This window comes from Theobroma umbraticum, unplaced genomic scaffold (assembly GCF_002168275.2).
Source record: "Theobroma umbraticum cultivar Fairchild unplaced genomic scaffold, ASM216827v3 scaffold_50.0, whole genome shotgun sequence".
NCBI lineage: Eukaryota > Viridiplantae > Streptophyta > Magnoliopsida > Malvales > Malvaceae > Theobroma > Theobroma umbraticum.
In genome coordinates this window covers 1441292-1441576 of record NW_018397261.1, presented here as the reverse complement: position 1 = coordinate 1441576, position 285 = coordinate 1441292, and positions in this window count along the sequence as shown.

Genomic DNA, 285 nt, shown 5'->3' with positions numbered 1-285 from the left:
TTGAAAAGTTGGTATAAAAGATTGGAATGCATCATTTTAAAGATCTCTATAATGTAGTCATCAGGAGGAGTAAAATACGCACTGTACTCATTTCCTTCATCAAAGTTTTTCCCATTGGGTTTTTCTTGATAAGGTTTTTAATGAAGCAGTACTTCAAAAGCGTATTCTTGAAAATATTATGTACTCTTTTTCCTTCACTTGAATTTTTTTCCCATGAGATTTTTTTCCTTGTAAGGTTTTAACAAAGCATATTCTTAATACAATGGATATTCAAGGGAGAGTGTT